Source organism: Schistocerca serialis, chromosome 3 (genome assembly GCF_023864345.2).
Source record: "Schistocerca serialis cubense isolate TAMUIC-IGC-003099 chromosome 3, iqSchSeri2.2, whole genome shotgun sequence".
NCBI classification, from domain to species: domain Eukaryota; kingdom Metazoa; phylum Arthropoda; class Insecta; order Orthoptera; family Acrididae; genus Schistocerca; species Schistocerca serialis.
Genome location: NC_064640.1, coordinates 377,712,613 through 377,725,151, shown reverse-complemented (window position 1 = coordinate 377,725,151; position 12,539 = coordinate 377,712,613). Strand labels below are relative to the sequence as shown.

At 44.3% G+C, this 12,539-nt stretch overlaps 1 protein-coding gene across 3 annotated transcripts in view; it reads left to right on the top strand.

The window, feature by feature from the left end:
• The window catches only part of LOC126470206 (lipoamide acyltransferase component of branched-chain alpha-keto acid dehydrogenase complex, mitochondrial), a 101,838-nt gene that overhangs the window by 76,508 nt on the left and 12,791 nt on the right, over nt 1-12,539 (top strand). The gene's annotated exons all lie outside the window — the stretch shown is intronic.

Genomic DNA, 12,539 nt, shown 5'->3' with positions numbered 1-12,539 from the left:
CATTTAAGTAATGATAACGTTATGAAAAGGATAGATAGCTACTCACCATTTAGCGAACATGTTGAGTCACAGGTAGGCCCAACAAAAAGACTAAAGACTAATAAATACATAAGCTTTTGGCCAGGAGGCCTCTTCTAAAATAGACAACATTCAACCCACACATTCACGAAACTCAGCCCACTGTCTGGCTACAGGGGTCAGACTAACCCCAGCAGCCAGAAACGTGGTCGTGTGTGTGTGTGTGTGTGTGTGTGTGTGTGTGTGTGTTTTGTCTATTTCAGAAGAAGGCCTTCTGGATAAAAGCTTTTGTGTTTAATAGTTCTTGTGCCTATGTGCGACTGAACCTTTCCACTATATGGTGAGTAGCAATCTATCCTTTTCATAACGTTGTTACTATTCTGTCATGAATTTATCATTTTAGTAGCATCACACATTAGATCCGCAGTGCAACAACCTTCCATGTGTCTGGCTCTCATTCATTGATGTGCTTGCAAAGGGATATTCTCTAACAGGACAAAAATGACACCTACAAAAGAAACGATGAGTTCAGTGTCCTGGGATGCAAAATTCCAGCCCAGACATTGACCATGAGATTTGAAATCTCAATTCATATACTGATCGTGGTTTCTGTGTGCCTACTGATATACATTGTGCTTGTTCACAATACCCTACCTGGTAAATGTAACTTCATCAGTTAAGAGAACGAACATTAGGAAATTTCACTGGTTGTTGCACTGTTGTAGTAACCAGTCATAAAATTTCAATCTGTTATGTTGGTCTTATGAGTGTAAACTTTGCATCCTAGTATTGTGATAAGGTTAATGCCTTTCGGCCTGGAAAGACCAAATTTAGAATTGTATATGAGATCCCAAAATAGAATGTTATTTGCTGCACTGATGAACTGGGACGTTTATGTGTGGGCATGAGTACCTGTTGGACACAGATCATGTACTTCAAACATATTCTGCTTATATATGTCCACCAGGAACCAGCTGACCAGTTTCACAGAGCTGTTTATGTAGTCAATATAGGAAATTTTGTGCACAGAATAGTGACACAGCATTTATGATACTGTAATGTTCCCAAAGGATCATGTACTTGTCTATGGACTCACTGAAGTCATGCTTCACATTCATGGGATAACATTAAGTAATTAACAGGTTATAAGGCACCTGAGGTAAAGCACAACTAGATGTTTATTTGCAGCCCTGTGGATTCATGTAACGACTACTGTGACCATAATCAGATTTCCCTAAATTGCTCCATGTAAATGCTGGATGGATCCTTTGAAAAGAGAACAGCCAATTCCCTTCATCATCCTCTCATAATCCAATCTTGTGCTGCATCTCTGATGACTGCACTGTTGATTTGATGTGAAACTCTAATCTTCCTTCCATTTTCAAAAGTATGTGGACACTTATTAATGGACATTAATATGAGGTGTTTCTACCTTTCGCCTTTATGATGGCTTGAATTCTGCTGGGAACACTTTCAATGAGGCGTCTGCATGTCTGTGGATGAATGGCTGGCCTTTCTTCCCCAAGGGCCAAAACCAAGGTAGTGATGTAAGACACTGGGATCTGGAATGAAGTTGACATTCTAACTCATCCCAAAGGTAGGAACACTTTCAGTTAGGTGTTTAAATGTCTGTGAACAAATGGCTGCGCATTCTTCCTCAAGAGCTGCAACCAAGGTCGTGATGTAAGACACTGGGGTCTGGAGTGAAGCTGACATTCTAACTCATCCCAAAGGTGTTGCATTAGGTTCAGGTTGGGATTCTGGAGAGGCCAATCCATTTCAGGAATGTTATTGTCCACAAACCACTGGCTCGCAGTTGCTGTTTTGGTCGGTTGGCTGTTTGTTTTTGGGGGAGGGCACCAAACAGCGAGGTCATCGGTCCCATTGGTTTAGGGAAGGATGAGGAAGGAAGCCAGCTGAGCCCTTTCAAAGGAACCATCCCGGCATTAGCATGAAGCATTTCTACATCTACATCTACATTGATACTCCGCAAGCCACCCAACGGTGTGTGGCGGAGGGCACTTTACGTGCCACTGTCATTACCTCCCTTTCCTGTTCCAGTCGCATATGGTTCGCGGGAAGAACGACTGTCTGAAAGCCTCCGTGCGCGCTCTAATCTCTCTAATTTTACATTCGTGATCTCCTCGGGAAGTATAAGTAGGGGGAAGCAATATATTCGATACCTCATCCAGAAAAGCACCCTCTCGAAACCTGGCGAGCAAGCTACACCGCGATGCAGAGCGCCTCTCTTGCAGAGTCTGCCACTTGAGTTTATTAAACATCTCCGTAACGCTATCACGGTTACCAAATAACCCGGTGACGAAACGCGCCGCTCTTCTTTGGATCTTCTCTATCTCCTCCGTCAACCCGACCTGGTACGGATCCCACACTGATGAGCAATACTCAAGTATAGGTCGAACGAGTGTTTTGTAAGCCACCTCCTTTGTTGATGGACTACATTTTCTAAGCACTCTCCCAATGAATCTCAACCTGGTACCCGCCTTACCAACAATTAATTTTATATGATCATTCCACTTCAAATCGTTCCGTACGCATACTCCCAGATATTTTACAGAAGTAACTGCTACCAGTGTTTGTTCCGCTATCATATAATCATACAATAAAGGATCCTTTTTTCTATGTATTCGCAATACATTACATTTGTCTATGTTAAGGGTCAGTTGCCACTCCCTGCACCAAGTGCCTATCCGCTGCAGATCTTCCTGTATTTCACTACAATTTTCTAATGCAGCAACTTCTCTGTATACTACAGCATCATCCGCGAAAAGCCGCATGGAACTTCCGACACTATCTACTAAGTCATTTATATATATTGTGAAAAGCAATGGTCCCATAACACTCCCCTGTGGCACGCCAGAGGTTACTTTAACGTCTGTAGACGCCTCTCCATTGATAACAACATGCTGTGTTCTGTTTGCTAAAAACTCTTCAATCCAGCCACACAGCTGGTCTGATATTCCGTAGGCTCTAACTTTGTTTATCAGGCGACAGTGCGGAACTGTATCGAACGCCTTCCGGAAGTCAAGAAAAATAGCATCTACCTGGGAGCCTGTATCTAATATTTTCTGGGTCTCATGAACAAATAAGGCGAGTTGGGTCTCACACGATCGCTGTTTCCGGAATCCATGTTGATTCCTACATAGTAGATTCTGGGTTTCCAGAAATGACATGATACGCGAGCAAAAAACATGTTCTAAAATTCTACAAGAGATCGACGTAAGAGATATAGGTCTATAGTTTTGCGCATCTGCTCGACGACCCTTCTTGAAGACTGGGACTATCTGTGCTCTTTTCCAATCATTTGGAACCCTCCGTTCCTCTAGAGACTTGCGGTACACGGCTGTTAGAAGGGGGGCAAGTTCTTTCGCGTACTCTGTGTAGAATCGAATTGGTATCCCGTCAGGTCCAGTGGACTTTCCTCTATTGAGTGATTCCAGTTGCTTTTCTATTCCTTGGACACTTATTTCGATGTCAGCCATTTTTTCGTTTGTGCGAGGATTTAGAGAAGGAACTGCAGTGCGGTCTTCCTCTGTGAAACAGCTTTGGAAAAAGGTGTTTAGTATTTCAGCTTTACGCGTGTCATCCTCTGTTTCAATGCCATCATCATCCCGGAGTGTCTGGATATGCTGTTTCGAGCCACTTACTGATTTAACGTAAGACCAGAACTTCCTAGGATTTTCTGTCAAGTCGGTACATAGAATTTTACTTTCGAATTCAATGAACGCTTCACGCATAGCCCTCCTTACGCTAACTTTGACATCGTTTAGCTTCTGTTTGTCTGAGAGGTTTTGGCTGCGTTTAAACTTGGAGTGGAGCTCTCTTTGCTTTCGCAGTAGTTTCCTAACTTTGTTGTCATACCACAGTGGGTTTTTCCCGTCCCTCACAGTTTTACTCGGCACGTACCTGTCTAAAACGCATTTTACGATTGCCTTGAACTTTTTCCATTTTAGGGAAATCACAGAAAACCTAAATTAGTATGGCCGGATGCAAGTTTGAACCATCATCCTCCCAAATGTGAGCATACCTTGCTCAGTCGTGCTGCTTTATGGCAAGGTGTAATGTCATGCTGCTTTACGGCAAGGTGTAATGTCATCCAGAATAAGATTTTCACTCTGCAGCGGAGTGTGCGCTGATATGAAACTTCCTGGCAGATTAAAACTGTGTACCCGACCGAGACGTCGTGCTTCGGTAGCTCAGATGGTAGAGCACTTGCCCACGAAAGGCAAAGGTCCCGAGTTCGAGTCTCGGTCGGGCACACAGATTTAATCTGCCAGGAAGTTTCATATCAGCGCACACTCCGCTGCAGAGTGAAAATCTAATTCTGGAAACACCCCCCAGGCTGTGGCTAAGCCATGTCTCCGCAGTATCCTTTCTTTCAGGAGTGCTAGTTCTGCAAGGTTCGCAGGAGAGCTGTGTAATGTTTGGAAGGTAGGAGACGAGATACTGGTAGAAGTAAAGCTGTGAGTACCGGGCCTGAGTCGTGCTTCGGTAGCTCAGATGGTAGAGCACTTGCCCGCGAAAGGCAAAGGTCCCGAGTTCGAGTCTCGGTCGGGCACACAGTTTTAATCTGCCAGAAAGTTTCATATCAGCGCACACTCCGCTGCAGAGTGAAAATCTCATTCTGGAAACATCCCCCAGGCTGTGGCTAAGCCATGTCTCCACAGTATCCTTTCTTTCAGGAGTGCTAGTTGCTCCAAGGTTCACAGGAGAGCTTCTGTAAAGTTTGGAAGGTAGGAAACGAGATACTGGCAGAAGTAAAGCTGTGAGTACCGGGCGTGAGTCGTGCTTCGGTAGCTCAGATGGTAGAGCACTTGCCCGCGAAAGGCAAAGGTCCCGAGTTCGAGTCTCGGTCGGGCACACAGTTTTAATCTGCCAGAAAGTTTCATATCAGCGCACACTCCGCTGCAGAGTGAAAATCTCATTCTGGAAACATCCCCCAGGCTGTGGCTAAGCCATGTCTCCACAGTATCCTTTCTTTCAGGAGTGCTAGTTGCTCCAAGGTTCACAGGAGAGCTTCTGTAAAGTTTGGAAGGTAGGAGACGAGATACTGGCAGAAGTAAAGCTGTGAGTACCGGGCGTGAGTCGTGCTTCGGTAGCTCAGATGGTAGAGCACTTGCCCGCGAAAGGCAAAGGTCCCGAGTTTGAGTCTCGGTCGGGCACACAGTTTTAATCTGCCAGGAAGTTTCGTGTAATGCCATGCTGATAGACTCAGTTATCATCTCCAAACTGTTCCACTACTGTACACAGTACACAATGCTGTAAAATGTGATTATGTCCTTCCACATTCAGTGTTTTCTTATGTGTGCTAAGGGTATCACATTCTAACCACAAAATACATCCCCATACTGTAACACCTCCTATGCACTTCACTGTTGGTGTTGCACATGATGGCAGATATATTCTCCAGAATTTCTCCAAACCCAGACCCTTAAATCGGATTGCCATAGAACAGGTGATTAATCATTCCAGATCACTCATTTCCTGTCATCCAGTGTCCAGTGGCATCCCTCTTTACTCTACCTCAAGTGTTGCTGTGCATTGACTACAGAAATGTGTGGCTTATGAGAAGCTTCTGGACTATTGAACATCCCATTCTTTTTAACTCCGTACACACAATCATTATGCTAGCTAGATTCCAGATAGCATCTTCAAACTCGTAAGTGACTCCTTCTCTGATATCACGCAATTTTTTTTTATAAATGCTCTCCACAATGCTTGTGATCTCTGTCCATCAGTACATGAGGTCTGTCTGATGTCAGTTTAGGTGCAGTTCTTCCTTCCAATTTCCACTTCACAGTCACATCACTAACAGTCAACTTGAGTAGCTTTAGACGGATTTGTTAGTCAGTTGACTCTCTGGTTAACATTTGAGGTCACTAAGCTCACCTGGCTAATCCATTCTGCTTCTGTAATGGTAATAAAACGCTCCTGACTTACTTTTATACTTGTGAGTCCACCTCTTGTGACATCTAGTTGTCATTTCTGTGTTTCATAGGGTGCCTGGATATTTTTGATCAGATAATGTACCGTAGTTTCCGATAACAGGATAACATACACCTTTGATGACTTTAGATGGTTTTGTGTCATTAACAGGATTCAAAATCATTGTACCGCGTCCTTTCACCTGGCCTCCAAAGGCTACGCAGAGTGTGTTATCTGCACTATCGAGACTCAGCTCCATAAGGAAATGATGTCCAACACTGCAACTAATGCCCTCCATAGTTTTCTGGTAACTTACAGAGCCACTCTGATAGAAGGCTGCAGCCCAGACGGAGTGGCTTCGTGGCATACTTTTGATCAGATAGTTTATGTGATACGTGTCAAATGACAGATGTTAGAGTGAAACATAGCTGGAACTGTTGCTCAGATTTTTCCCCTCATGCTGCTTGCTGTGCAGAAACTGTAACCACACAAATGCAATGCAATACAGCTATGGAATGTCTTGTGTTTCATATAATTACCTGTAAAACAAAATACTGTTCCTATGACACAGACTTCCACGTTAATATGCATTAAAACATGGTGACACATTAATTATGATCAGATTCAAAAGCATTGTTAAGGTTAAATATGAGTATCTCAATTTGCAGTTTGAAATATTTACTGTATTACTTCTAGTTTTCCAATAGAATCCATCTTAGTTGCAAATACTTCCCCATCATACAACATTGCCACATAATCTACTTCATCATACATTTTCTCTCATCAGTGAACCACACGACATTTTGACTTGGAACTCATGCCATTTAGATTGCATTATTAACCTAGACATTGTTAACTACAGCATGCAAGAAAGAAAACAGTACAAAAACTGGCACTGCACACAATTTGATATTCTGGTAAAGCTGATAGATACTGTTCCAATGCAGCATGTTACAAAAACAGCCGCTGCACAGCAGGTAATACGGGTATTGTAAGTTGTTCATATTATTCCATTTTAACACACTAATTCAGTTGTTAGAGATTTTAGCTTGATTTATCTTCATAGATATAAAAAAGTTAGACATGTATGCAGTTGGTTCTTCCATGCTATTTGGAAAATTATGTCACAGCATGCTGCCAGTTCCAAATTGTGAAGTATCTGTTGCCAGGACTAAACGCCTACCTCATTTAAATGTGACCAGACAGTGATAGATTTTGTATACTTTTTACAGCGCAGACATTCCTTGTTTTCATTACACTGTGTAAACTAGTGTTGGGATAAGTCACACCACTACTTCTAGAATTTGTATCTATATAATGTCACATTTTTGAATGACATGTCCATTGATGAGAAATTTTTAACTACATTCCTAATAGGCATATTTACACACTTGTGTGATTGTGCCACTGCACCTGTGGATAATGACATCCTGTTAAAAGTTGACTTTCAGAAATGACATTGCCTATGACACGCTTTTGTCATGCATAAGCCGTCAATCCAGAATTAAGGAGTTGGTGTGAAGTATGTTATACTGTGAGTGCAGAAAATTTCATTGTTGGTTAAGACCAGGTAGGTCAACCAGGTTCAAATTTATACGCATGACTGACTTTTTTTGTCTGCTTGAAACTTGGTCTATTATCCATTACATGCACTTGCATCTGAAAATAAAGACAACAAACTATGAAAGATATCAAAATGGATAATTGCTAGGTTCTACAAGTAACCATGCTGAACATGAGTGTCAGAAAAAGTTACTAATGTTGCAAAACAGCAGAAACCATTGGAGATGTTGTTGTAATGTGTACACACAACACAACCAATAATGTTAGTACAACTTTATTACCTGTAGGCTGTGGCATGTACGCTAATACCCATAACATATACTGAACACAATAAGATAAGGCAGATGTATGCAAGCAGCAACAACATGATAACTGAGCGAGAGTGTAGCACAGCAGGGTTTAAATAGGCACTCGCCCCTAGCAGGGTCAATCGGAAGTTCACAGTATTGCTCTTTCATGGCCCACTCTCGCTGATGACAACACACTGATAATGCACATAGCTTTCAAGTGGGTGTGCAGTACTTCATTTCGCTAGTCTTGGGGAACAGCTCGGATTCACGAGATGTCCATGGTGTCTTCCTCTGCAAGGCTCTGAATGAGACGACATGCTGATACTGGGATGTATGGTTAGAAGTACTTGGGGCGCACTCAGCATTGCTCTCTGCCTTCTCGTGTCAACGCATACGGTTGGGTGGGTGACGCTGGCATGAGCTCAATGTCCACATCAGGTCCAGGGTCTGGTGGTCCCCCGCAGTTGGCAGCTGAGGCAGAGGAGATGGCTCCATTGTGGATGGCAGCTGAATTGGTACTGGTAATGGTATTGGTTCATCCATCAGTGATTGAGGACCCCTCATATGTCATGGCAGGGACCCAGCCACATGCAAGCGCAACTAGTCATAATGATGTACACAGAGGCCCTCCTCCATGCGGACATCGCAGTGACGACAGCTGCAGCATCAGGAAATGACGTTGGGAAGCCATTTTGGGTGATGACCAAACCCGCATGCCCAGAGAGCCACCCCGAGCCAGCAGTTCGGCTGGGCTGTTGTTGCTGAACAGTGTGAACCGTTAGGAAGACAGAAATTGATTCAAAGCAACATTGAACAGGGACCAAGCCATGTACTTCTTCATTTGCATTCTGAATGTTCTAACTAACCTTTCGGCCCCACCGTTGGACTGTGGGTGAAAGGGTGGGGCAAAAATGTGGTGAATCCTGCAGTTGTTGCAGGAGGAGGTAAACTTCCGTGTCACAAACTGAGGGCCGATATCAGAGACCAACGTTGCCAGAAGTCCTTTGCTGGAAAAAGTTTTCAACAGGGCTGCCACGGTGGTAGAAGCTGAAGTTGAGGGGCAACGAACATCATGTGGGAACCGAGAGAATGCAGCAGTGCAAGCATGCATTAAGAGAAGGGCCGGCAAAATTGATGTGGAGACAGTGCCAAGCGTGCGAAGGTTGCGGCCACGCAGACAACATTACCACTGGGGCAGATTGCTGTGATGTGCATTAAGAACATGCCATTACCAAACCAGTGATATCACCATCCAAACCAGACCAAAAAGCATGATGGCAGGCCAATGCCTTGGTGCGTGAACCCCCCTCCCCCCCCCCCCCCCCCCCCTTTGCCATTCCACCCCAGTGATCAGAGTGCAGCAATTACAGAATCTCCAAACAGAGATCCTAGGGAATCACTACATGAAAAGCTGAATAGTCCGTATCGACATAGAAATGATGCTGAAACACATAGTAGTTATGAAGGTGGCCAGACACCCACAGTGGAGGCACTTCAGGCTAGCCATGTTGTATGCAATGTATTGTTTGCCTTAAAATCAAATTGGTAGCACTAGCCTGTGCGACCCAAGCGCTAGTGATTGGAAGACCATCGACAGTTTGTTGAATGCATTCATCAACATGGAAGATCGGGGTAACTCCTCCCAATCAGAAACTGGGCTCGGACCGGCCGTAAGACGGTAGAATGCGTCAGCATTTGCCATGCTGGGATGCATCTGTTGCTAACACTAAATGTTGACTCAGTTGCTAGGTTATGAGGCAAGGTGCAGATTGTAACATAGACTTAAGTTTGGAAAATGCAGTGTCACATGCCTGCGACCACTGGAAAGATGCCCCCTTATGCAGTAAGGCAGGTAACTGTTGTGCAACTGACGCCACCCCTTGTAAAAACTGATGATAATAAGCAATCTTATCTAAAAGAAAATTTGGAGTTCCTTGACCAAAATAGGACACGGAGGAGCCACAATGGCAGTGACATTCTGAAAAATAGGTTTGATACCAGAACTAGAGACCTCGAACCCAAGATCAACAATAGAAGGCTGAGAGGGGGGGGGGGGGGGGGACGGCGCTGTTCCGAATTGCATTTTAACCCAGTGGCCTGTAACACCAAAAAGAGCGCACATAAGTTGTTGAGATGTTCAGTGGTGGAGGAGCCGGAGACCACAATGTCATCAAGATAGTTTCTCGAGGAACCATTGACAAATTGTCAAATGGTAACCACAAGTATCGATACAAGCCAGAAGATGTGTTAACGACCAAGAGCCATTGAAAGTCTGTGTCAATGGGAAGCTGCAAATATGCATCGGAGAGGTCAACCTTGTAAAAATGCTGATCACCAGTGAGCTTAGCAAAAAGTTTGTTAGGGCGTGGGAAGCAATATGTATCAATGATACACTGAGCATTGACAGAAACTTTGAAATTGCCGCAAAGGCATAACCGTCCTGTTGGCTTCTTGTCAATGACTAAGGTGGTAGCCCATTTGTGGGATGCAATTGGTTGGACGATCCCAGAGACCGTGAGGCAGTTGAGTTCCGTCTTGACTTGGACACCAAGGGCCATCGGCACCAGGCAAGCCCGAAATAAACGGGGTTTGGCCGAAGGTTTCATTGTGACATGAGTTTTGAAATAATTGGCAAAACCCAAACCCGCGAAAAACACAGCGGGAAATGCAGAGCATAAAGAGTCGAGTTGTGTGTAAGGCACTTGATCAGAGACAAGGTTAACTTCCTTGGAATTAGCAAACATAAAGAGGTTAAAGGTGTCCAAGACAAACAACTTTTCGGTGAAAGCATTGTTCACCACCAGAAAAGTCAGTGGACAAACCTCAGATTTATATGTGACTGGGGCTGAGAAACTACCTAATATTGGAATGCTTTGTTTATTGTAGGTGACTAATGTATGTCATACTGGCACTAAAGGGGGAGAACCCAAGTCCATGTACATTTGCAAGTTGAGTAATGACACAGCAGAACCAGTGTCAGCTTGCATGTGCAAAACCTTCTCATAAAACTTGACATCATTATAAAGCTTATTGGGTGCAATAGAGATTGTTGATACACAATTGACATCCATGTCAGCATCTGCAATAGGCTGTTGGAATTTTGCATTACAAGTAGGAACAATGTGGCCTGTTTTGCCCCGGCAGCAAATGGCCCACCACTTGGGACAATCCAGCCTGTCATGAGTGACAAAACACGATGGACAAGAAGGAAGTGTGGAGCACTTGTGTTGTTGTTCATTACTGGGCTTGTGCTGCTGCTGTGGCCATGGCCGCTGCAGTGAGTTGCGCTGGCCACTGTGATGTTTTGCTCGTGTGTGAACTGCTGATACCATATCCTCCCCTTTTGAACCATCTGACAAATGGCAGGGGGAAGTGGGTTGAACTTCTGCAACCTCGTATCATGATTGAATTTGAGTATCCACAGCCCCCAAAAGCTCAGACAATAGTGCAATAGTCAGAACATCAGAGAGAGGGAGAGAGAGAGAGAGAGAGAGAGAGAGAGAGAGAGAGAGAGAGAGAGAGAGAGAGGCCATTTGGCCAGTGTACAACTGCTTTCTGTACATTGGTGACAAGATGACAACTGCTTAAACCTGAAGCTCAGCTGCCCAGGTCTTATAGGAATGTTCTGGTTTCTTGTGATACCCATAGAACTCAACTAAAGCAGCAACTACATGTGTCCGTTTACTATAGTATTTCGACAGAAGGTCACACATGTTATCAAAAGAGGGTGACATGGATCCTGCAAGGGGTAGTGGGGTGGCAGTTGGCAAAGGAGTTGATACATGCGAGACGATACCTGGGACAAAAAGAAAGCATGGCTTAAGGTAACGTCAGTCAATCCAAATGCATGAAAATGCTGCCTCAACCGTTTTTTGTAGGCTTCCCATTCTTCAACAGACTCATTGCAAGCCGGGGGGTGGGGGGGTTAAACAACCGGGGTAGTGATAGGCAAAAGAGGAGGTGCAAGGGGAAACATAGATTGAGACGGATCGGAACTGGCCAAAACAGAGGCAAGTGTTTGCAATACTTGGGTTGGACTGTGTTGTGCTGTGGTGAACGTCTCCTGCTGTTGACTAAGATCCGGCAACGCTGCCGTGAGAACCCCTTCCTGATCAACCAGTCAGCATAAAAACTCATCAGTAGCACCATCAGACATTGTAGACACAATGGAGGACCAATCAGAGACTGAAGACAGCGCAGAGAACAATCCCATCCTCGTTGCCACATGTGTTGTAACGTGGTCACACAACACAACAAAGAATGTTAGTACAACTTTATTAGAATGTGGCGTGTACACCAATCACTGTAACATACACTGAACACAATAAGATAAGGCAAATGTATGCAAGCAGTAACATGATAACTGAGCGCGAGCATAGCATGGCATGGTTGAAATGGGCACTCGCCTTTGGCAGGCTATATCGGAAGTTCACTGTATTGCTCTTTCGCAGTGCACTCTCATGGATGACAACACACTGCTAATGTGCACAGTTTTCAAGTGTGCGTCCATTACTTTTAGATGTGCATCCCAATTTCATTTGATTCATCAGATGCTGGATGTGTATGCACTGGCAAGAAAGGTGCAGGTACCAATGGTGCTGACAGAAGATCGTCCTACTTCGTTGTGTGCTTCAGCAGGTCACACTGCTGTTTCTGTAGTACCCTAAACTGTCTTTGACTATGCTGCAGCTGTTGTTGTTGTTGTAGTTGCTGCAGTTGCACCAG